The 25957-nt window shown below is 37.0% G+C and overlaps 1 pseudogene; it reads left to right on the top strand.

Moving 5' to 3' along the window:
• The window catches only part of LOC146137996 (uncharacterized), a 35809-nt pseudogene extending 13627 nt beyond the window's left edge, over window positions 1-22182 (top strand).
• Window positions 22183-25957: the final 3775 nt, after the last annotated feature.

Here is a 25957-nt window from a genome sequence, read left to right as displayed (position 1 = left end):
TTGTTGTATATTTTGTCAGGGGGTATATTTTCAGGGCTTGGTGTTTTTTTTTTTTATGTTTTTTTTTTATATTTAGTATTGTATATTTTATATTATATATTTTATATTTTGGAATTTGCGTAGATAATGCGTACAAGCATGTTATTACACTTTAGCCAGCTAACATGTTTAAAAAGCAAATATTATCATTCTCCTAAAATGGTTTAACGTCCATGGTTTGCAATACTTTTGCCAACTTTTACTGGGTAAATTTTTACCATGGCTTGGTCCGAGCAATCATAGTTATAACAGACTTTAAATCTGTAGTTTCGAGCAATATATAAAACAAGTTTATGTGCCTAATAAACCATCTTTTAAATTGAAAGTTTTGCCAAATGAAATCCAATAAACGCAGTGTTCTTAATATTTATTTTAGTATGGCGCCATGTTATAACGTAACTTTGTAACGTGCTCCCTAATAATGCATTCAGCTTTATGTTTGGCTTGCTGTGCCCTTGTACAATTTTAATTTGTTAAGGCCTGGTGTTGATATGTTTAATTAGAGTAACATGCACAACAGTGGCAAATAGAGAGACGTACACTGCCACCAGATTTCGCATTTAAATTTGCGACGCTAAATATGTTGTTTCGTAGGAGCAATAAGTTATTTTACTAAGTGAAGCCTTCTTTCAAAAGGCTAGTCGCATGCGTCCACTTTTACTAGACAAGCCATTTCGCACAATAAGTCTCACGCCTGGTGTTGATATGTTTGGATGGAGCAACAATTACAACAGGTGCTAACAGAGAGGTGTGCACTGTCTCCAGGATTCGCATTTAAATTTGTGACCGTAAAATATGTTGTGTTATAAGATCAATAGTTTTTATTACTAAGAGAAGCTTCTTTCTAAAAGGCAAGTCGCATGCGCCTAGTTTACGACAAAACACTTCTGTATGAAACTGTATGAACGTTCCACGCGCCGGACAATAATAAAGCGCAGCAGGATACCAGCAGCCCCCTTGGCGCGACGCGAGCTGAATAATGCAAGTGATATGAAAGCATTCTGTATTGCAGTTTTTCTGCCGCTAGATAGGAGTAGATAGCCGTTATAAACTAAAGCGATGACGTCACATTATTGTTTTTTTCGTCCCCCAATCGAAGGCACCTAGGGGTGCAGCCTAATAAACCACGACATTGCACCTTCATACCACTCTACGCCATGTCTGAAAATTTGAAAGTTGTACGATGTATACTTTTTCTATAATGCTTCGGACAAAAATCGGTCTGAAACATACCAAGCAAACCATAAAAACCGTAAAAACCATAAAAACCAAAAAAGAATAGACGGGGGTGCGGTTGTTGTATATTTTGTCAGGGGATATATTTTCAGGGCTTAGTGTTTATTTTCAATTTTTACTTTATTTTAATTTTTTTTTTTTTAATTTTTTTTTAATATTTTGTATTGTGTACTTTATATTATATATTTTGTTTTTCATTTTCCTTAACTTGTTTCTGCAAGCAAAAACAGATATGGGCCGAAAACTTCCCCACTTAAAATATGCCTTTGATGCGAAAGGGGTTCAAATATGGCGTAGAATTTGGGGAATGATCGAAACATATATTTGATAAATAGAATTTACTTAGATAATGCATATGGCTATTTTATTAAATTTTGACCAGCTTACGTGTTTGAAAATCAAATATTATCATTCTCTTAAAGACTAAAAATGGTTTAACGCCTATGGTTTGCTATACTTTTGCAAACTTTCACTAGGTAATTTTTTACCATAGCTTGGTCCGAGCAATCACTGTTAAAACAGGCTTTAAATCTGTCGTTTCAAACAATATGAAAAACACTATTACGTGCCTAATACGCAAACTATTAAATCGAAAGTTTTGCTAGATAAGTTTAGGCCTGATGTTGGTATGCTGGTTGGAGCAAGATGCACAACAGGTGCTAACAGAGAGGCGTAGACTGCCTTAAGATTTCGCATTTAAACTTGCGGCGGTAAATACACCCCATTGACACTTAATTATTAGGCGAAGATTATCGCGAAGATTATTGCGAAGTAATTGATCGCCCGAAAAAAAACTAACGCCGCATTGAAAGCAAGCATTATAAATGAGTCGACGATATTCTGCTTTGAACATCTCTAATCGCAATGCTTCCCTCCGTTAATTGTACGGTGGGTGAAACTTTATTCACGGCCTTACCTCTTTGTGTATTACCGCGACAATACGATGAAATACGATTTGGAGAATATTGGAAAAATCGTATTTGGAGAATATTTGCTATTTGCACCTGTATAGTATGTTACTCCAATCCAACATATCAACACACAATTTTAAGTTATGTAGGCCTGGTGTTGATATGTTGGATTAGAGTTGCCACCAGATTTCGCATTTAAATTTGCGGCGGTAAAATAAGTTGTTTCTTAACAGCATTAAGTAATTTAACTAAAGAGAAGCCTCGTTTTAAAATGCAAGTCGCACGAGCCCAGTTTAGGACGTGCCACTTCTCACAATGAAAGTCTCACGCGCGGGACAATAAAGCGCAGCAGGCGGTGAATCGCTTCTTCACTTCACAAGCTGGACAAAGCAAGCGAATATGAACGAATTCTGTATGAAAGTTTTTCTGCTGCTAGATGGCTGTCGTTAGCTACAAAGTGCTAAAACGCAATATATCAGGTTTTTACCCCCCAAACAAAGGCCCCTGGGGGTGCAGCCTCATAAACTTTTACAAAGCACCTACATACCACTCTACGCCATGTCTGAAAATTTGAAGGTTCTACGATGTCTACTTTTTCTATAAAGCTTCGGACAAAAGTCGGTCTGAAACATACCATAGGAAACCATAGGAAACCAAAAAAGAACTAGACGGGGGTGCGGTTGTTGTATATTTTGTCAGGGGGTATATTGTCAGGGCTTAGTGTTTATTTTTATTTAGTTTTAATTTTTTTTTTTAAATTGATTTTATTTATTTATTTTATTTTTTTCAATTTTTTTTTTCATATTCATTTTTTAATTTTTATTTTTTATTTTTTTTGTGTGTTTTTTATTTTTATTTTTTTATTTTTTTTTTTATTTAATATTTTTTTTATTTTACACTTTTTACTTTTTAATATTTTGTATTTTTTATTGTGTATTTTATATTATATATTTCATATTTTGTTTTTCATTTTCCTTAACTTGTTTCTGCAAGCAAAAACAGATATGGGCCGAAAACTTCCCCACTTTGATGCGAAAGGGGTTCAAATTTGGCGTAGTATTTGGGGAATGATCGAAACATATATTTGATAAATAGAATTTGCGTAGATAATGTACATGGCCATTTTATTACATTTTGGCCAGAGCTTACGTGTTTGAAAACCAAATATTATCATTCTCCTCAAGACTTAAAATGGTTTAACGCCTATGGTTTGCAATACTTTTGCAAACTTTTACTCGGAAAATTTTTACCATGGCTTGGTCCGAGCAATCACTGTTAAAACAGACTTTAAATCTGTAGTTTTAAACAATATGAAACACACTATTATGTGCCTAATACGCAAACTATTAAATCGAAAGTTTTGCTAGTTGTTTAGGCCTGATATTGGTATGTTGGTTGGAGCAACATGCACAACAGGTGCTAACAGAGAGGCGTACACTGCCTTAAGATTTCGCATTTAAATTTGCAGCGGTAAATACACCCTATTGACACTTGATTATTAGGCGAAGCTTATCGCAAAGTAATTGGTCGCCCCAAAAAATGCTGACGCCGCATTTAAAGCAAGCATTATAAATGAGTCGCCGATATTCTGCTTTGAACATCTCTACTCGCAATGCTTCCCTCCGTTAATTGTACGGTGGGTGAAACTTTATTCACGGCCTTACCTCTTTGTGTATTACCGCAACAATACGATGAAATACGATTTGGAGAATATTGGGAAAATCGTATTTGGAGAATATTTGCTATTTGCACCTGTATAGTATGTTACTCCAATCCAACATATCAACACACAATTTTAAGTTGTGTAGGCCTGGTGTTGATATGTTGGATTAGAGTTGCCACCAGATTTCGCATTTAAATTTGCGGCGCCTTTGATGCGAAAGGGGTTCAAATATGGTGTAGAATTTGAGGAATGATCGAAACATATATTTGATAAATAGAATTTACTTAGATAATGCATATGGCTATTTTATTAAATTTTGACCAGCTTACGTGTTTGAAAATCAAATATTATCATTCTCTTAAAGACTAAAAATGGTTTAACGCCTATGGTTTGCTATACTTTTGCAAACTTTCACTAGGTAATTTTTTACCATAGCTTGGTCCGAGCAATTACTGTTAAAACAGGCTTTAAATCTGTCGTTTCAAACAATATGAAAAACACTATTACGTGCCTAATACGCAAACTATTAAATCGAAAGTTTTGCTAGATAAGTTTAGGCCTGATGTTGGTATGCTGGTTGGAGCAAGATGCACAACAGGTGCTAACAGAGAGGCGTAGACTGCCTTAAGATTTCGCATTTAAACTTGCGGCGGTAAATACACCCTATTGACACTTAATTATTAGGCGAAGCTTATCGCGAAGTAATTGGTCGCCCCAAAAAATGCTGACGCCGCATTTAAAGCAAGCATTATAAATGTGTCGCCGATATTCTGCCTTGAACATCCCTCTCGAAATGCTTCCCTCCGTTAATTGTACGGTGGGTGAAACTTTATTCACGGCCTTACCTCTTTGTGTATTACCGCGACAATACGATGAAATACGATTTGGAGAATATTGGAAACATCGTATTTGGAGAATATTTGCTATTTGCACCTGTTCTGTATGTTACTCCAATCCAACATATCTACACACAATTATAAGTTGTGTATAATAATATAATAACTTATGGCTTTGAAGCGAAGGGGGTTCAAATATGGCGTAGATTTTGGCAAATGATCGAAACATACATTTGATCAATAAAAATTTACGTAGATAATGCTTACGGCCATGTTATTACATTTTGGTCAGCTAGCATGTTTAAAAAGTCAATATTTTCATTCTCTCTAAATGATTTAACGTCTATGGTTTGCTATACTTTTTCCAACTTTTACTGTGTAAATTTTTACCATGCCTTGGTCTGAGCAATCACTGTTGAAACAGAGTTTAAATCTGTAGTTTTGAGCAATATGCAAACACGTTTATGTGCCTAATAAGCCACGTTTTATATTGAAAGTTTTGCCAATTTAAATCCAATAAACGCAAGATTTATTTATTTATGACGCCATGTTATGACGTAGCTTTGTAACGTCGTCGTTAAGAATGCGTTAAACTTAAGCTTTTTGTTGTTGCGGCCCTTGTATAATTATATTTGCTTAGACCTGGTGTTGATATGTTTGAATGGTGCAACAATTACAACATGTGCTAACAGAGATGTGTACACTGCCTGTAGGATTCGCATTTAAATTTGCGGTGGTAAAATATTTTGTGTTGTAAGAGCAATAGGTTTTTTTACTTAGGGAGGCCTCTTTATGAAAGGCAAGTCGCATGTGCATAGTTTCACTAGGCAAGCCACTTCCAACACAAATGTTGCACGCGCGGGACAATAGGGCGCAGCAGGGATGCCAGCAGCCGCCTCGTCGCGACGCGAGCTGGACAAAGCAAGCGAATATGAACGAATTCTGTATGAAAGTTTTTCTGCTGCTAGATGGCTGTCGTTAGCTACAAAGTGCTAAAACGCAATATTTCAGGTTTTTACCCCCCAAGCAAAGGCCCCTGGGAGTGCAGCCTCATAAACTTTTACAAAGCACCTACATACCACTCTACGCCATGTCTGAAAATTTGAAGGTTCTACGATGTCTACTTTTTCTATAAAGCTTCGGACAAACTCGGTCTGAAACATACCATAGGAAACCATAGGAAACCATAGGAAACCATAGGAAACCAAAAAAGAACTAGACGGGGGTGCGGTTGTTGTATATTTTGTCAGGGGATATATTTTCAGGGCTTAGTGTTTATTTTCAATTTTTACTTTATTTTTAATTTTTTTTTTTTAAATTTTTTTTTTAATATTTTGTATTGTGTACTTTATATTATATATTTTGTTTTTCATTTTCCTTAACTTGTTTCTGCAAGCAAAAACAGATATGGGCCGAAAACTTCCCCACTTAAAATATGCCTTTGATGCGAAAGGGGTTCAAATATGGCGTAGAATTTTGGGAATGATCGAAACATATATTTGATAAATAGAATTTACTTAGATAATGCATATGGCTATTTTATTCAATTTTGACCAGCTTACGTGTTTGAAAATCAAATATTATCATTCTCTTAAAGACTAAAAATGGTTTAACGCCTATGGTTTGCTATACTTTTGCAAACTTTCACTAGGTAATTTTTTACCATAGCTTGGTCCGAGCAATCACTGTTAAAACAGGCTTTAAATCTGTCGTTTCAAACAATATGAAAAACACTATTACGTGCCTAATAAGCAAACTATTAAATCGAAAGTTTTGCTAGATAAGTTTAGGCCTGATGTTGGTATGCTGGTTGGAGCAAGATGCACAACAGGTGCTAACAGAGAGGCGTAGACTGCCTCAAGATTTCGCATTTAAACTTGCGGCGGTAAATACACCCTATTGACACTTAATTATTAGGCGAAGCTTATCGCGAAGTAATTGGTCGCCCCAAAAAATGCTGACGCCGCATTTAAAGCAAGCATTATAAATGTGTCGCCGATATTCTGCCTTGAACATCCCTACTCGAAATGCTTCCCTCCGTTAATTGTACGGTGGGTGAAACTTTATTCACGGCCTTACCTCTTTGTGTATTACCGCGACAATACGATGAAATACGATTTGGAGAATATTGGAAACATCGTATTTGGAGAATATTTGCTATTTGCACCTGTTCTGTATGTTACTCCAATCCAACATATCTACACACAATTATAAGTTGTGTATAATAATATAATAACTTATGGCTTTGAAGCGAAGGGGGTTCAAATATGGCGTAGATTTTGGCAAATGATCGAAACATACATTTGATCAATAAAAATTTACGTAGATAATGCTTACGGCCATGTTATTACATTTTGGTCAGCTAGCATGTTTAAAAAGTCAATATTTTCATTCTCTCTAAATGATTTAACGTCTATGGTTTGCTATACTTTTTCCAACTTTTACTGTGTAAATTTTTACCATGCCTTGGTCTGAGCAATCACTGTTGAAACAGAGTTTAAATCTGTAGTTTTGAGCAATATGCAAACACGTTTATGTGCCTAATAAGCCACGTTTTATATTGAAAGTTTTGCCAATTTAAATCCAATAAACGCAAGATTTATTTATTTATGACGCCATGTTATGACGTAGCTTTGTAACGTCGTCGTTAAGAATGCGTTAAACTTAAGCTTTTTGTTGTTGCGGCCCTTGTATAATTATATTTGCTTAGACCTGGTGTTGATATGTTTGAATGGTGCAACAATTACAACATGTGCTAACAGAGATGTGTACACTGCCTGTAGGATTCGCATTTAAATTTGCGGTGGTAAAATATTTTGTGTTGTAAGAGCAATAGGTTTTTTTACTTAGAGAGGCCTCTTTATGAAAGGCAAGTCGCGTGTGCATAGTTTTACTAGGCAAGCCACTTCCAACACAAATGTTGCACGCGCAGGACAATAGGGCGCGGCAGGGATGCCAGCAGCCGCCTCGTCGCGACGCGAGCTGGACAAAGCAAGCGAATATGAACGAATTCTGTATGAAAGTTTTTCTGCTGCTAGATGGCTGTCGTTAGCTAAAAAGTGCTAAAACGCAATATTTCAGGTTTTAACCCCCCAAGCAAAGGCCCCTGGGAGTGCAGCCTCATAAACTTTTACAAAGCACCTACATACCACTCTACGCCATGTCTGAAAATTTGAAGGTTCTACGATGTCTACTTTTTCTATAAAGCTTCGGACAAAACTCGGTCTGAAACAAACCATAGGAAACCATAGGAAACCATAGGAAACCAAAAAAGAACTAGACGGGGGTGCGGTTGTTGTATATTTTGTCAGGGGGTATATTGTCAGGGCTTAGTGTTTATTTTTATTTAGTTTTAATTTTTTTTTTAAATTGATTTTATTTATTTATTTATTTTTTTTCAATTTTATTTTTCATATTCATTTTTTAATTTTTATTTTTTATTTTTTTTGTGTGTTTTTTATTTTTATTTTTTTATTTTTTTTTTTATTTAATATTTTTTTTATTTTACACTTTTTATTTTTTAATATTTTGTATTTTGTATTGTGTATTTTATATTATATATTTCATATTTTGTTTTTCATTTTCCTTAACTTGTTTCTGCAAGCAAAAACAGATATGGGCCGAAAACTTCCCCACTTTGATGCGAAAGGGGTTCAAATATGGCGTAGTATTTGGGGAATGATCGAAACATATATTTGATAAATAGAATTTGCGTAGATAATGTACATGGCCATTTTATTACATTTTGGCCAGAGCTTACGTGTTTGAAAACCAAATATTATCATTCTCCTCAAGACTTAAAATGGTTTAACGCCTATGGTTTGCAATACTTTTGCAAACTTTTACTCGGTAAATTTTTACCATGGCTTGGTCCGAGCAATCACTGTTAAAACAGACTTTAAATCTGTAGTTTTAAACAATATGAAACACACTATTATGTGCCTAATACGCAAACTATTAAATCGAAAGTTTTGCTAGTTGTTTAGGCCTGATATTGGTATGTTGGTTGGAGCAACATACACAACAGGTGCTAACAGAGAGGCGTACACTGCCTTAAGATTTCGCATTTAAATTTGCGGCGGTAAATACACCCTATTGACACTTGATTATTAGGCGAAGCTTATCGCAAAGTAATTGGTCGCCCCAAAAAATGCTGACGCCGCATTTAAAGCAAGCATTATAAATGAGTCGCCGATATTCTGCTTTGAACATCTCTACTCGCAATGCTTCCCTCCGTTAATTGTACGGTGGGTGAAACTTTATTCACGGCCTTACCTCTTTGTGTATTACCGCGACAATACGATGAAATACGATTTGGAGAATATTGGAAACATCGTATTTGGAGAATATTTGCTATTTGCACCTGTTCTGTATGTTACTCCAATCCAACATATCTACACACAATTATAAGTTGTGTATAATAATATAATAACTTATGGCTTTGAAGCGAAGGGGGTTCAAATATGGCGTAGATTTTGGCAAATGATCGAAACATACATTTGATCAATAAAAATTTACGTAGATAATGCTTACGGCCATGTTATTACATTTTGGTCAGCTAGCATGTTTAAAAAGTCAATATTTTCATTCTCTCTAAATGATTTAACGTCTATGGTTTGCTATACTTTTTCCAACTTTTACTGTGTAAATTTTTACCATGCCTTGGTCTGAGCAATCACTGTTGAAACAGAGTTTAAATCTGTAGTTTTTAGCAATATGCAAACACGTTTATGTGCCTAATAAGCCACGTTTTATATTGAAAGTTTTGCCAATTTAAATCCAATAAACGCAAGATTTATTTATTTATGACGCCATGTTATGACGTAGCTTTGTAACGTCGTCGTTAAGAATGCGTTAAACTTAAGCTTTTTGTTGTTGCGGCCCTTGTATAATTATATTTGCTTAGACCTGGTGTTGATATGTTTGAATGGTGCAACAATTACAACATGTGCTAACAGAGATGTGTACACTGCCTGTAGGATTCGCATTTAAATTTGCGGTGGTAAAATATTTTGTGTTTTAAGAGCAATAGGTTTTTTTTACTTAGAGAGGCCTCTTTATGAAAGGCAAGTCGCATGTGCATAGTTTTACTAGGCAAGCCACTTCCAACACAAATGTTGCACGCGCGGGACAATAGGGCGCAGCAGGGATGCCAGCAGCCGCCTCGTCGCGACGCGAGCTGGACAAAGCAAGCGAATATGAACGAATTCTGTATGAAAGTTTTTCTGCTGCTAGATGGCTGTCGTTAGCTACAAAGTGCTAAAACGCAATATTTCAGGTTTTTACCCCCCAAGCAAAGGCCCCTGGGAGTGCAGCCTCATAAACTTTTACAAAGCACCTACATACCACTCTACGCCATGTCTGAAAATTTGAAGGTTCTACGATGTCTACTTTTTCTATAAAGCTTCGGACAAAACTCGGTCTGAAACAAACCATAGGAAACCATAGGAAACCATAGGAAACCAAAAAAGAATAACGGCAAAAACAAGATATGTCCCGAAAATAAATTTTCGGCCCATATAATAACGGCAAAAACAAGATATGTCCCGAAAATAAATTTTCGGCCCATATAATAACGGCAAAAACAAGATATGTCCCGAAAATAAATTTTCGGCCCATATAATTAAAACAGGCTTTAAATCTGTCGTTTCAAACAATAAGTTTTGCTAGATACGTTTAGGCCTGATGTTGGTATGCTGGTTGGAGCAAGATGCACAACAGGTGCTAACAGAGAGGCGTAGACTGCCTCAAGATTTCGCATTTAAATTTGCAGCGGTAAATACACCCTATTTGACACTTAGGCGAAGCTTATCGCGAAGTAATTGGTCGCCCCCAAAAATGCTGACGCCGCATTTAAAGCAAGCATTATAAATGTGTCGCCGATATTCTGCCTTGAACATCCCTACTCGAAATGCTTCCCTCCGTTAATTGTACGGTGGGTGAAACTTTATTCACGGCCTTACCTCTTTGTGTATTACCGCGACAATACGATGAAATACGATTTGGAGAATATTGGAAACATCGTATTTGGAGAATATTTGCTATTTGCACCTGTTCTGTATGTTACTCCAATCCAACATATCTACACACAATTATAAGTTGTGTATAATAATATAATAACTTATGGCTTTGAAGCGAAGGGGTTTCAAATATGGCGTAGATTTTGGCAAATGATCGAAACATACATTTGATCAATAAAAATTTACGTAGATAATGCTTACGGCCATGTTATTACATTTTGGTCAGCTAGCATGTTTAAAAAGTCAATATTTTCATTCTCTCTAAATGATTTAACGTCTATGGTTTGCTATACTTTTTCCAACTTTTACTGTGTAAATTTTTACCATGCCTTGGTCTGAGCAATCACTGTTGAAACAGAGTTTAAATCTGTAGTTTTGAGCAATATGCAAACACGTTTATGTGCCTAATAAGCCACGTTTTATATTGAAAGTTTTTAAATCAATTTTAAATCCAATAAACGCAAGATTTATTTATTTATGACGCCATGTTATGACGTAGCTTTGTAACGTCGTCGTTAAGATTGCGTTAAACTTAAGCTTTTTGTTGTTGCGGCCCTTGTATAATTATATTTGCTTAGACCTGGTGTTGATATGTTTGAATGGTGCAACAATTACAACAGGTGCTAACAGAGATGTGTACACTGCCTGTAGGATTCGCATTTAAATTTGCGGTGGTAAAATATTTTGTGTTGTAAGAGCAATAGTTTTTTTTACTTAGAGAGGCCTCTTGATGAAAGGCAAGTCGCATGTGCATAGTTTTACTAGGCAAGCCACTTCCAACACAAATGTTGCACGCGCGGGACAATAGGGCGCAGCAGGGATACCAGCAGCCGCCTCGTCGCGACGCGAGCTGAATAAAGCAAGTGAAATGAAAGCATTCTGTATTGAAGTTTTTCTGCCGCTAGATAGCAGTAGATAGCTGTTATGAACTAAAACGATGACATAACACTTTTGTTTTTTGTCCCCCAATTGGAGGTGCCTAGGGGTGCAGCCTCATAAACCTCTACACAGCACCTTCATACCACTCTACGCCATGTCTGAAAATTTGAAAGTTCTACGATGTTCACTTTTTCTATAATGCTCTGGACAAAAATCGGTCTGAAACATGCCATAGCGGGGGTGCGGTTGTTGTATATTTTGTCAGGGGGTATATTTTCAGTGCTTAGTGTTTATTTTCAATTTTTATTTTATTTTATTTTATTTTTTTATTTTATTTTATTTTATTTTATTTTATTTATTATTATTTTTTTTAATATTTTGTATTGTGTACTTTATATTATATATTTTGTTTTTTATTTTCCTTAACTTGTTTCTGCAAGCAAAAACAGATATGGGCCGAAAACTTCCCCACTTAACTTATGCCTTTGATGCGAAAGGGGTTCAAATATGGCGTAGAATTTGAGGAATGATCGAAACATATATTTGATAAATAGAATTTACGTAGATAATGCGTATGGTCATTTTATTAAATTTTGACCAGCTTACGTGTTTGAAAATCAAATATTATCATTCTCTTAAAGACTAAAAATGGTTTAACGCCTATGGTTTGCTATACTTTTGCAAACTTTCACTAGGTAATTTTTTACCATAGCTTGGTCCGAGCAATCACTGTTAAAACAGGCTTTAAATCTGTCGTTTCAAACAATATGAAAAACACTATTACGTGCCTAATACGCAAACTATTAAATCGAAAGTTTTGCTAGATAAGTTTAGGCCTGATGTTGGTATGCTGGTTGGAGCAAGATGCACAACAGGTGCTAACAGAGAGGCGTAGACTGCCTTAAGATTTCGCATTTAAACTTGCGGCGGTAAATACACCCTATTGACACTTAATTATTAGGCGAAGCTTATCGCGAAGTAATTGGTCGCCCCAAAAAATGCTGACGCCGCATTTAAAGCAAGCATTATAAATGTGTCGCCGATATTCTGCCTTGAACATCCCTACTCGAAATGCTTCCCTCCGTTAATTGTACGGTGGGTGAAACTTTATTCACGGCCTTACCTCTTTGTGTATTACCGCGACAATACGATGAAATACGATTTGGAGAATATTGGAAACATCGTATTTGGAGAATATTTGCTATTTGCACCTGTTCTGTATGTTACTCCAATCCAACATATCTACACACAATTATAAGTTGTGTATAATAATATAATAACTTATGGCTTTGAAGCGAAGGGGGTTCAAATATGGCGTAGATTTTGACAAATGATCGAAACATACATTTGATCAATAAAAATTTACGTAGATAATGCTTACGGCCATGTTATCACATTTTGGTCAGCTAGCATGTTTAAAAAGTCAATATTTTCATTCTCTCTAAATGATTTAACGTCTATGGTTTGCTATACTTTTTCCAACTTTTACTGTGTAAATTTTTACCATGCCTTGGTCTGAGCAATCACTGTTGAAACAGAGTTTAAATCTGTAGTTTTGAGCAATATGCAAACACGTTTATGTGCCTAATAAGCCACGTTTTATATTGAAAGTTTTGCCAATTTAAATCCAATAAACGCAAGATTTATTTATTTATGACGCCATGTTATGACGTAGCTTTGTAACGTCGTCGTTAAGAATGCGTTAAACTTAAGCTTTTTGTTGTTGCGGCCCTTGTATAATTATAATTGCTTAGACCTGGTGTTGATATGTTTGAATGGTGCAACAATTACAACATGTGCTAACAGAGATGTGTACACTGCCTGTAGGATTCGCATTTAAATTTGCGGTGGTAAAATATTTTGTGTTGTAAGAGCAATAGGTTTTTTTACTTAGAGAGGCCTCTTTATGAAAGGCAAGTCGCATGTGCATAGTTTTACTAGGCAAGCCACTTTCAACACAAATGTTGCACGCGCGGGACAATAGGGCGCAGCAGGGATGCCAGCAGCCGCCTCGTCGCGACGCGAGCTGGACAAAGCAAGCGAATATGAACGAATTCTGTATGAAAGTTTTTCTGCTGCTAGATGGCTGTCGTTAGCTACAAAGTGCTAAAACGCACTATTTCAGGTTTTTACCCCCCAAGCAAAGGCCCCTGGGAGTGCAGCCTCATAAACTTTTACAAAGCACCTACATACCACTCTACGCCATGTCTGAAAATTTGAAGGTTCTACGATGTCTACTTTTTCTATAAAGCTTCGGACAAAAGTCGGTCTGAAACAAACCATAGGAAACCATAGGAAACCATAGGAAACCAAAAAAGAACTAGACGGGGGTGCGGTTGTTGTATATTTTGTCAGGGGGTATATTTTCAGGGCTTAGTGTTTATTTTCAATTTTTACTTTATTTTATTTTTTTTATTTTATTTTATTTTATTTTTTTTTTAATGTTTTGTTTTGTGTACTATATATTATATATTTTGTTTTTTATTTTCCTTAACTTGTTTCTGCAAGCAAAAACAGATATGGGCCGAAAACTTCCCCACTTAAAATATACCTTTGATGCGAAAGGGGTTCGAATATGGCGTAGAATTTGGGGAATGATCGAAACATATATTTGATAAATAGAATTTACGTAGATAATGCGTATGGTCCTTTTATTAAATTTTGACCAGCTTACGTGTTTGAAAAGCAAATATTATCATTCTCTTAAAGACTAACACCCGATCCGTTAGAAATCAGTGCATTTCTAAGCAAAAAGGTCTACGACAATCAGGGCATCCAATGGCAGAAAAGTCTAGACTTTTAGACCTTGAGGTCCTGGCAATGCACTGATTTGGACCATTAGGTAAACTCCCGGCGAAGATAAATTAAAAATATTCATAAAAAGATCAGAAAAGATAACAAAAAATATGAGATAGGATTAATAACACTTGACCCACCTAAACCCTAACGCTAACCCGAATCCTAACCCAAATAATGTGCGTTATTTTAATAATTCTTTAAATGCGGGGAAAAAAAGCCCAAACTCGGATGGTTTCTCATCCATTGTATTTAAGATTATTACGTCACAAATTGAGGTATTGGGGCCTGAAGCGTTATAATTATTAAATTATCGCACATTATTTGGGTTAGGGCGCTGGTGAGCGTTTGGGTTTGGTTGGGTCAAGTATTGTTAAACTTAATCTTCTTATGCACATTTGTTAATGCAAATTAGTGCATTGTCCAAGACCTCAAAGTCTAAAAGTCGGACTTTTTGATCCTTTGAATGCACTGATTGTCGTAGACCTTTTTGCTTAGAACTGCACTGATTTCTGACGGATGGGGTGAGACTAAAAATGGTTTAACGCCTATGGTTTGCTATACTTTTGCAAACTTTTACTCGGTAATTTTTTACCATGGCTTGGGCCGAGCAATCACTGTTAAAATAGGCTTTAAATCTGTAGTTTTAAACAATATGAAAAACACTATTATGTTCTCAATACGCAAACTATTAAATCGAAAGTTTTGCTAGATGTTTAGGCCTGATGTTGGTAGTATGCTGGTTGGACCAAGATGCACGACAGGTGCTAACAGAGAGGCGTACACTGCCTTAAGATTTCGCATTTAAACTTGCGGCGGTAAATACACCCTATTGACACTTAATTATTAGGCGAAGATTATCGCGAAGTAATTGGTCGCCCGAAAAAAAAACTAACGCCGCATTGAAAGCAAGCATTATAAATGAGTCGCCGATATTCTGCTTTGAACATCTCTACTCGCAATGCTTCCCTCCGTTAATTGTACGGTAGGTGAAACTTGATTCACGGCCTTACCTCTTTGTGCATTACCGCGACAATACGATGAAATACGATTTGGAGATTATTGGAAAAATCGTATTTGGAGAATATTTGCTATTTGCACCTGTATAGTATGTTACTCCAATCTAACATATCAACACACAATTTTAAGTTGTGTAGGCCTGGTGTTGATATGTTGGATTAGAGTTGCCACCAGATTTCGCATTTAAATTTGCGGCGGTAAAATAAGTTGTTTCTTAACAGCATTAAGCAATTTTACTAAAGAGAAGCCTCGTTTTAAAATGCAAGGCGCACGAGCCCAGTTTAGGACGTGCCACTTCACACAATGAAAGTCTCACGCGCGGGACAATAAAGCCCAGCAGGCGGTAAGTCGCTTCGTCACTTCACAAGCTGGACAAAGCAAGCGAATATGAACGAATTCTGTATGAAAGTTTTTCTGCTGCTAGATGGCTGTCGTTAGCTACAAAGTGCTAAAACGCAATATTTCAGGTTTTTACCACCCCAAGCAAAGGCCCTTGGGGGTGCAGCCTCATAAACTTTTACAAAGCACCTACATACCACTCTACGCCATGTCTGAAAATTTGAAGGTTCTACGATGTCTACTTTTTCTAAAAAGCTTCGGACAAAAATCGGTCTGAAACATACCATAGGAAACCATAGGAAACCAAAGGAAACCAAAAAAGAACTAGACGGGGGTGTGGTTGTTGTTTATTTTGTCAGGGGGTATACTTTTAAGGTTTAGTGTTATTTTTTATCAATTTTATTTTATTTTTTCAATTTTATTTTTTTAATATTTTTAGTTGACTTAATTATTTATTTGTATTTTTCAATATTTTTATTTTTTATTATTTTTATTTTTTATTTTTTTGATTTAGTTTTTTTTTTGATTTCCAATTTTTTTGTTTTTTATTTTTCATTTTTTATGTTTTATTTTAATTTTAATTTTTTTTTTTATTTAATACTTTTTATTTTTCAATATTTTGTATTTTGTATTTCATATTATATATTTTGTTTTTCATTTTCCTTAACTTGTTTCTGCAAGCAAAAACAGATATGGGCCGAAAAATTCCCCACTTAACTTATGCCTTTGATGCGAAAGGGGTTCAAATATGGCGTAGATTTTGGGAAATGATCGAAACATATATTTGATAAATAAAATTTACGTAGATAATGTGTATGGCCATTTTATTACATTTTGGCCAGCTTACGTGTTTGAAAAGCAAATATTATCATTCTCCTAAAGACTTAAAATGGTTTAACGCCTATGGTTTGCAATACTTTTGCAAACTTTTACTCGGTAAATTTTTACCATGGCTTGGTCCGAGCAATCACTGTTAAAACAGACTTTAAATCTGTAGTTTCAAACAATATGAAACACACTATTATGTGCCTAATACGCAAACTATTAAATTGAAAGTTTTGCTAGTTGTTTAGGCCTAATATTGGTATGTTGGTTGGAGCAACATGCACAACAGGTGATAACAGAGAGGCGTACAATGCCTTAAGATTTCGCATTTCAACTTGCGGCGGTAAATACACCCTATTGACACTTAATTATTAGGCGTAGATTATCGCGAAGTAATTGGTCGCCCGAAAAAAAACTAACGCCGCATTGAAAGCAAGCATTATAAATGATTCGCCGATATTCTGCTTTATTGAACATCTCTACTCGCAATGCTTCCCTCCGTTAATTGTACGTTGGTGAAACTTTATTCACGGCCTTACCTCTTTGTATATTACCGCGACAATACGATGAAATACGATTTGGAGAATATTGGAAAAATCGTATTTGGAGAATATTTGCTATTTGCACCTGTATAGTATGTTACTGCAATCCAACATGTCAACACACAATTTTAAGTTGTGTAGGCCTGGTGTTGATATGTTGGATTAGAGTTGCCACCAGATTTCGCATTTAAATTTGCGGCGGTAAAATAAGTTGTTTCTTAACAGCATTAAGCAATTTTACTAAAGAGAAGCCTCGTTTTAAAATGCAAGTCGCACGAGCCCAGTTTAGGACGTGCCACTTCACACAATGAAAGTCTCACGCGCGGGACAATAAAGCCCAGCAGGCGGTGAGTCGCTTCGTCACTTCACAAGCTGGACAAAGCAAGCGAATATGAACGAATTCTGTATGAAAGTTTTTCTGCTGCTAGATGGCTGTCGTTAGCTACAAAGTGCTAAAACGCAATATTTCAGGTTTTTACCCCCCAAGCAAAGGCCCCTGGGGGTGCAGCCTCATAAACTTTTACAAAGCACCTACATACCACTCTACGCCATGTCTGAAAATTTGAAGGTTCTACGATGTCTACTTTTTCTAAAAAGCTTCGGACAAAAATCGGTCTGAAACATACCATAGGAAACCATAGGAAACCATAGGAAACCATAGGAAACCATAGGAAACCATAGGAAACCATAGGAAACCATAGGAAACAAAAAAACTAGACGGGGATGCGGTTGTTGTATATTTTGTCAGGGGATATATTTTCAGGGCTTAGTGTTTATTTTCAATTTTTACTTTATTTTAATTTTTTTTTTTTTAATTTTTTTTTAATATTTTGTATTATGTACTTTATATTATATATTTTGTTTTTCATTTTCCTTAACTTGTTTCTGCAAGCAAAAACAGATATGGGCCGAAAACTTCCCCACTTAAAATATGCCTTTGATGCGAAAGGGGTTCAAATATGGCGTAGAATTTGGGGAATGATCGAAACATATATTTGATAAATAGAATTTACTTAGATAATGCATATGGCTATTTTATTAAATTTTGACCAGCTTACGTGTTTGAAAATCAAATATTATCATTCTCTTAAAGACTAAAAATGGTTTAACGCCTATGGTTTGCTATACTTTTGCAAACTTTCACTAGGTAATTTTTTACCATAGCTTGGTCCGAGCAATCACTGTTAAAACAGGCTTTAAATCTGTCGTTTCAAACAATATGAAAAACACTATTACGTGCCTAATACGCAAACTATTAAATCGAAAGTTTTGCTAGATAAGTTTAGGCCTGATGTTGGTATGCTGGTTGGAGCAAGATGCACAACAGGTGCTAACAGAGAGGCGTAGACTGCCTTAAGATTTCGCATTTAAACTTGCGGCGGTAAATACACCCTATTGACACTTAATTATTAGGCGAAGCTTATCGCGAAGTAATTGGTCGCCCCAAAAATGCTGACGCCGCATTTAAAGCAAGCATTATAAATGCGTCGCCGATATTCTGCCTTGAACATCCCTACTCGAAATGCTTCCCTCCGTTAATTGTACGGTGGGTGAAACTTTATTCACGGCCTTACCTCTTTGTGTATTACCGCGACAATACGATGAAATACGATTTGGAGAATATTTGCTATTTGCACCTGTTCTGTATGTTACTCCAATCCAACATATCTACACACAATTATAAGTTGTGTATAATAATATAATAACTTATGGATTTGAAGCGAAGGGGGTTCAAATATGGCGTAGATTTTGGCAAATGATCGAAACATACATTTGATCAATAAAAATTTACGTAGATAATGCTTACGGCCATGTTATTACATTTTGGTCAGCTAGCATGTTTAAAAAGTCAATATTTTCATTCTCTCTAAATGATTTAACGTCTATGGTTTGCTATACTTTTTCCAACTTTTACTGTGTAAATTTTTACCATGCCTTGGTCTGAGCAATCACTGTTGAAACAGAGTTTAAATCTGTAGTTTTGAGCAATATGCAAACACGTTTATGTGCCTAATAAGCCACGTTTTATATTGAAAGTTTTGCCAATTTAAATCCAATAGACGCAAGATTTATTTATTTATGACGCCATGTTATGACGTAGCTTTGTAACGTCGTCGTTAAGAATGCGTTAAACTTAAGCTTTTTGTTGTTGCGGCCCTTGTATAATTATATTTGCTTAGACCTGGTGTTGATATGTTTGAATGGTGCAACAATTACAACATGTGCTAACAGAGATGTGTACACTGCCTGTAGGATTCGCATTTAAATTTGCGGTGGTAAAATATTTTGTGTTGTAAGAGCAATAGGTTTTTTTACTAAGAGAGGCCTCTTTATGAAAGGCAAGTCGCATGTGCATAGTTTTACTAGGCAAGCCACTTCCAACACAAATGTTGCACGCGCGGGACAATAGGGCGCAGCAGGGATGCCAGCAGCCGCCTCGTCGCGACGCGAGCTGGACAAAGCAAGCGAATATGAACGAATTCTGTATGAAAGTTTTTCTGCTGCTAGATGGCTGTCGTTAGCTACAAAGTGCTAAAATGCAATATTTCAGGTTTTTACCCCCCAAGCAAAGGCCCCTGGGAGTGCAGCCTCATAAACTTTTACAAAGCACCTACATACCACTCTACGCCATGTCTGAAAATTTGAAGGTTCTACGATGTCTACTTTTTCTATAAAGCTTCGGACAAAACTCGGTCTGAAACATACCATAGGAAACCATAGGAAACCATAGGAAACCATAGGAAACCAAAAAAGAATAACGGCAAAAACAAGATATGTCCCGAAAATAAATTTTCGGCCCATATAATAACGGCAAAAACAAGATATGTCCCGAAAATAAATTTTCGGCCCATATAATAACGGCAAAAACAAGATATGTCCCGAAAATAAATTTTCGGCCCATATAACTAGAGGGGGGGTGCGGTTGTAGTGTATTTTTTCAGGGGGTATATTTTCAGGGCTTAGTGTTTTATTTTTTTATTTTTTATTTTTTATTTTTTATTTTTTATTTTTTATTTTTTATTTTTTATTTTTTATTTTTTATTTTTTATTTTTTATTTTTTATTTTTTATTTTTTATTTTTTATTTTTTATTTTTTATTTTTTATTTTTTATTTTTTATTTTTTATTTTCATTTTTCATTTTTCTTTTTTTCAGCAGGATGCCAGCAGCCACTTGCGAGCAAAAACGAAAAACGAAAAATAAATTTTCGGCCCATATAATGAAAATATTGGAGTTACAACTAGCCGAAGCAAATAACGCTAAGGATGTGGCAGCAGTAAGTAAGGCTAAGGCTCCAAAGTTACCACCGTTCGTCGACGGAAAAGATGAATTGGACAGCTACTTACTGAGGTATAAACGATTTGCTGCTAGTAGCAATTGGGACAAACGCGAGTGGGCAACATCTCTCAGTGCTTTGTTTCAGGTAGAGCGCTAGACGTGTATTCTCGATTGTCAGATATTGAAGCAATTAATTATAACATGCTGAAGCAGGCATTGTTAAATAGATGTGACCTCACAGAGGAGGGTTATCGCTCAAAATTCTGTTCTGCGAAACCTCAGTCCGATGAAAGCTCTACACAATTCATCGTGCGCTTACAAAATTACCTGCAAAAATGGGTTGAAATGTCTGGTTTCTCTACGGAATGGAAGGAAGTTCGCGATCTGTTTATAAAAGAACAGTTTATAAAATCGTGTTCTAAGGAACTTTTAGTTTATTTGCGTGAGCAGGCGCCAAAATCGTTGGAATTGCTCGCCACGGTAGCGGTTTCTCACTGCACACAGGAAAAACTTGTCAATTTCGGCTGGCAGAAATTTAACGCAAGTTGATCAGCAGGGTTATGACGTATGCTTTAATTGTAAACAACATTGGCATTTGGCAAGAGAGTGTCCACTGTTGAAAAGGGATTCCCGTACTTCAAGAAAATGTTTTATTTGTGATAAGACTGTGAATTTGGCGAGAGATTGCAGATCAGGGGTGGCGCCGTCACGGTCAGTTAGGCAATGTGGAGGAGCTGGTGCAACCTCTCTGGATGATATTGGCAAATCAACCCCGGATACGGCAGTTTGTGACGCCGCAAGAAAACCCCGTGGAAGTCGGGCCGCTACCAGTGCGTAAAGGACTTGTGGGATCATATGGTTGACACTTTGCGTGATACGGGCTGCATTGGAGTTGTGGTTAAACGGAAATTTGTTGAAGACGGTCAACTGACAGGACACAGTGGTTTTGTTACGCTGTTGGACTCGAGTACGGTTAAGGCAGATGTGGCTCGAATTCATATCGATTCGCCATACTTTAAGGGAGACGTGGGTACGTTGTGCGTGTCAGACGCTTTGCACGATTTGATAATAGGAAACGTACCGGGTGTCAGGGACCCTGACGATCCCTATCCAATGTGGAACGAGATTGTGCCGCAAAGACACAACTTTGCAAGCTTTGAAATAAATGGATGAAGAAAGGGTCAAAGGTGAACGGATTACTGTATTTGGAATGGATGAAGGGTTACTGTATAGGAATTAGCAGTTGATTTGATTGGTCCAATCTACCCTGCGAGTGAGGACGGTCACCGCTTTATAATTACTCTAGTGGACTATGCGACTCGCTATCCAAAAGCGGTTCCATTGAAAGCGATCACAACCGAAGCGGTGGCGGAAGCTTTAGTTGACATGTACAGTCGCCTAGGAATACCCGATGAGATTTTAAGCGACTTGGGAACTCAGTTCATATCAGACTGCATGAAGGAGGTGGAAAGATTGCTAAGAATACGTCATTTGACAACGACTCCGTACCACCCGGTGTGTAACAGGCTGGTGGAAAAGTTTAATGGAACATTGAAAAGGATGCTTAGACGCCTGTGCTGCTAAGCAGTGGAATCGATACATAAACGCGCTGTTATTTGCTTACCGTGAAGTGCCGCAAGAATCTACCGGTATTGCGCCGTTTGAATTGCTGTAAGGGCTGTCCGTGGACCCATGTCTATTGTGAAGGAATTGTGAACAAACGCGTCAACGGAACCCAGTGTGCGAATAGCTAGAGGGTAGTTTTTGATTTAAAGCAGCGTATGGAGGACATACTAAAAATTGCACAGGTGGAGCTGGATCAGTCACACGAGAGGTATAAAAAGTACTTTGATAAAAAGTCAAAGCTCAGAAGTTTGGAAGTAGGCGATAAGGCTCTCGTGTAGTTGCCTACGGATAACAACAAACTGCTTATGCAGTGGAAGGGTCCATTTGTTGTGCAAAAGAGAACCGGACTTGGCGACTACGTGCTCGATGTTGGGGGAAAAAGAAAGACGTTTCACATTAATTTGTTGAAGCAATACATCGCGCGAATTGACGATCCAGCTGATAAGCCGAAAAATGTTGATGCGTGTTGCGCGACGCTTACGGATGAAGTGGGAAATGATGACGATTTATTGGAGCTGTGTTCATTTTCCGGGAAAGGAACTGTGGACGACGTGAGTTACGGCAAAAACTTTACGGACACTCAGGTAGCAGAGGCAGCTGCACTGGCTAAGAATAACAGCAGTGTGTTTAGCGACGTACCTGGCAACATTAACTTCGTTCAACACGAAGTAAAGTTAACGGATGAACGACCAGTTCGTTCCAAGCCTTACGCCGTCCCATGCAAGTTACGCGACAGTTTAAAGAAGGACATGGACGAAATGCTACGGTTGGGCATAATTAGGCGATCCGATTCAGCATATCCCTCTCCAGTGGTGGTTGTAGCGAAGAAAGATGGGACGAACAGAATTTGTATAGACTATCGAAAATTAAGCAAAGTGACAGTATTTGACCCAGAGCCGAAGACGACAGTAGCGGATGTTTTTAAAAAACTGGGAGGTGATCGATTCCTCACAAAGATCGATTTGACGAAGGGCTACTGGCAGGTTCCTGTTGCAAAACATGATATACAGAAGGCCGCGTTTGTGACCAGCGAAGGAAGTTTTGAGTTTCTTAAAATGCCGTTTGGAATGATGAACTCCGGTGCCACATTTGTTCGGGCATGAGGATTCTGCTGCAAGAACTTAATAACGTGGAAATTATATTGATGACATCATCGTCCACTCTACGACATGGGAGGAGCATCCAACTGCTCTAGATAGCTTATTCCAGCGACTCCATGACACAGGTGTCACTATTAAGCCATCGAAGTGCGTGGTTGGTACAGATAACATCGATTTTCTGGGGCACAGTATGTCCAAAAGTTTAAAATGGCGCAAAGACCATCAACTAAGAAAGAAGTTAGATCGTTTCTCGGGCTTACCGGATACTACCGGGATTTTATACCACAGTATGCAGCGGTTGCTTATCTGTTGACCGACCTGACAAAGAAGGGTCAACCGAATGTGGTGAACTGGGGTGGTGCGCAGGAAGCCGCATTCCGTTCACTGAAGGGCAGTCTGTTAAACGACCCCATACTTCATTTGCCTGACATCACTAAACCATTTGTATTGCGCACTGATGCGTCCGACAAAGGACTAGGTGCTGTGCTGATGCAAGAACTCGATGGGAGGTGCTTTCCGGTTAGCTATGCGACAGAAATTTGGATAATTTCTCTTGAATTGGGGGTGATGTCACAAATTAGTATCTAACCGTATAACTTTTCCTTGTGCGATTAACTTTATTATGTTGTTTGCAATTTGCCTTCGTGTTATGCCATAATTCCCCAAAAGTGGCGTGATGTTTACCGGTTAAAACCGGTACGTCTACATTAAACGTGGCTGTGAAAACATGTGTTTTTGAGTGCTTCAGAAATCTAACTGTGAGGTAACACTTCTGTGAATTCAGACTGGAAAAAACGTCGAAATATTTCTCAAAATAACCCGAACAATATTTGTGTTCGTGACAATCTTTTTGGACGTACATCCCGTCCTTTGGGTCTGCCCCTACTCATTAATTTTCATACAAAACGAACGTTCTCTCCAAATACTAAAACTTATTGATGTGAAATTTTTGCGAGGGCTGTTAAACGTTTCGAAGTAGCCGTGTAGCCTACAAGACGCGTTGGCCTAATTTACAAATAAATTTCTTTTATTTCTATCATAAACAAAACTGTAGCAAATTTGCAATTTATTTTGATTGCTAAATACAAATAAAAATAAAGTAAAAATTTATGTATAACAAAACCATTTATAAACAATATGTACAGACTATATACAAATTCGTCTATATCTGTGTATTTCTAATAACATTGTTAGGAGTCTGAATGTTGTCTACATTTCGTGAGTTGACCAAAAAATCTGCTTTTTGCCTTGGAATATAGTATTGGGTTTAATGCGCTGTTAATGGGAAGTAATATACCAGCACTAACAATATAAACGTCATTAGACAAACTGACACCAAAGACAGCCAAGTAGCTAACCACACACATTGGAATCCAACAACAAAAATCAGTAAAAATTAATCTGGAAATACGTTTTTGTGTTTTGTTACTGGATTGTTTGTTTTTGGCTTTTGCCATTTTATTACTTTGTGAATATATAAGTATATATGCTACAAGCATAAAGACAAAAGTCAAGAAGTTAAGTGTGATAAGAAAGACAGAATATTGCCAAGAAGCGTCATTTACTGAGGAAAAAAATCTCGGCATACAAACACTGGTTTCAGCATAATAACCAAATACGCCTTTTATTGGTTGATTGGGAAACTTATTGTTAATTATTTGGATGGCTTCACGCCAAGAAATTGGTGCCGTGTTTGGCGATTTTAATCTTTCAGCTAGTTGTATAATTTTGTTTTTAGGTACTTCATCCGTTTTAAAAAATCTGCTTGAAAACAAAACATGAGAAACAAAATATCCCGAAGGGTAATCAATGTTTGGTAAAATTGCAAATAGAGCTGCCAAAGCCCATGCCAATATACATGAAATGTAAATCCGTTTAATCTCAAGTGTTCTAGTGACAAATGGCTTGTATACGGTAATAAGTCTAAACGCTGTCATGACAGCCATTGTTCCTGATGATGCCATTGTAGAAAGGACACAAATGGAACCTAGAATGGAACAGGTAACACCTGTGCGCCAATGTCTCTCAAATGAACAAAAATCACCCGAAAACTGTAGTCCTTTTATACAAATTGCAATTAGATATAATCCCATTAGAAAATCAGCAGACGATAAGCTCAATAAAAAAGTATAGGTACTCTTTGTAAAGTTATCGGCATTCTTTTTGTTTATAATGTCCTTGACCGTAATTATGAAAACATCCAAATTTCCGATAGCAGCGACTATTCCCATAATCCAAAAGAATGCTCTGAAAACGGGATTTGCTACCATTTCCTTTTGATCAGAGAAAGGCGAACTGTGTTTACTTTTGGCTGGGCATTCGTCACTTCCGTCCACGCATTGCGCAATTCCATCTTCAACCAAGTCAATTTCAACTGATAGTGGATCACCATTACGACAGTAAAACCTTTTTGTACTGCAAAGCGACTCGTACTCATCAGATTCATCATCACACTGGATTGTGCCATCACAGACGTTATCAATATTAATGCTTGTTAACAAACCATTTGGACAATCGTGTCTCATAGGACATAACCCTCTTTCATCACATAAAGGATCCTTTACGCCTTGGCATACCTTGTATCTAGTTCTAGATTTGTTAATCATACACTCTACATCGCAAAATTTTGGTCGATTATCACAATTCTTGCACTCATCGTCCATGTTCCAACATTCAGGTCTACCATCACATTTTAAACCGTACCTCACAGCGATTACGCCATAAGATGCATTTGCACAAAATAACAGGTCATCTGGTGATTTACCGTTGAAGCAATGTTGTAGATTTTGTTGCTTCATGCAGGAGACTGATTCATTACATAACACTTTGTCCATATCTACGCAGTCC

The sequence above is a fragment of the Ascidiella aspersa genome, chromosome 7, assembly GCF_963924565.1.
Source record: "Ascidiella aspersa chromosome 7, kaAscAspe10.2, whole genome shotgun sequence".
Lineage (NCBI taxonomy): Eukaryota > Metazoa > Chordata > Ascidiacea > Phlebobranchia > Ascidiidae > Ascidiella > Ascidiella aspersa.
The sequence above is the reverse complement of the archived record's forward strand: the minus strand, read 5'-3'. Positions and strand labels throughout refer to the sequence as shown.